Genomic DNA, 1,347 nt, shown 5'->3' with positions numbered 1-1,347 from the left:
TTCCAAAACACAGACATAAAGTTCAAAAGCCAATAAAAGAACATATCATCCCATGCTAAGTAACAACCTACATAAACAATACTGTATACATATAAAAATACTGAGACTCCTATCTTTAAGAAGGATCTAGGCAGTGTAAATAACCCAGTCAAAATCGGCAAACTTGCTCTTGATAGAGCCCAAGCATGAAATATTAGCCAAGACTGCAATGAAAACACAAGTCATCACTCATGTGCACTACTGTTGTGAGCAGAGGAATAAAATGTGAAATTGTAAATGACAATTGTTCTCATTGTACTGAGAAAGGATTTCAGCTCCCCAAAAGCTCTAAATGAGACTACTGAATAAGGTGCACTATTGCACAGGCAAACAAAAAAGTTTACTGTTAATCAGTGAACAATCAAGTAATTGACAAGAAAGAACAGGCGATACATGATTGAATTGCTTTTGCAGATGGAATCAAAACAAAAATTAGCTTCAACTACTCCTTTTCTGCTGGATAGGAGTCTGGAAGGGTTAATACATCATTAAGTGCAATAAGCATCACCTAGTGAGATGATTTCATGGGACTTGGTGCAAGATTAAAGTGAGATCTTTTAGGATACACATATAATGTTAGGCCCTTCCAACAGCCTTTGTAGTAATGTAGAGCCTTTTCTTATCACCTGTAAATAATTGCAGATATGCAACAGACTACATCTTGTTTACTCTAAAGTCTCTTCTCTTTAGAAGGTGGCTTCCCTCACCCACACTAGACGTTGGAAGTTCTTAAAGAATCGTTGGCTGGGGCTGCGCATGCATAAAAACAGCAGCTTGTGAACTCAAGTTGCCTGAGCCCGAGCCACTGTCTTGGGCTGGCTGGGACCAATTCAAACAGGGATAGCTCAGAGGAATGACATAAGGTATAAATCCTTATTTAGTGGAAGGTAATGAGGTAATGGTGTCTTTAGGGTGAGCCTATAGTGGAAAAACACAAACTCACCAGAAAAATTAGAACCAACAAGGAAAAGACACCACAGCTCGGGAAGACAAGGAAAAAGTGAGATCAACCTTCAAAGTTAAGGACCCCATACTTCAAATGTGGAGATTATACCGAGGACCTCGGAGAGATTGCCTGGCCAGTGTGAGCTCCTAATCTCACCTATTAGCCTTTAAATTCTTTGACTGATCAGGGAATGTCAGAGAAACCTAGTAGGTATATGCATAGATTTTAATCTTGTATGTATTGCATGCCCATTTTTAACCTTTATTTACCAAACGGTGTGAATTGTATAGAGATAACACAGTGTGGAGCTGGAGGAACACAGCAGGCCAGGCAGCATCAGAGGAGCAGGAAAGTTGACGTTT

Source organism: Rhincodon typus, chromosome 34 (assembly GCF_021869965.1).
Source record: "Rhincodon typus isolate 14 chromosome 34, sRhiTyp1.1, whole genome shotgun sequence".
In the NCBI taxonomy this organism is placed as follows: domain Eukaryota; kingdom Metazoa; phylum Chordata; class Chondrichthyes; order Orectolobiformes; family Rhincodontidae; genus Rhincodon; species Rhincodon typus.
This window is presented reverse-complemented; position numbering follows the sequence as displayed.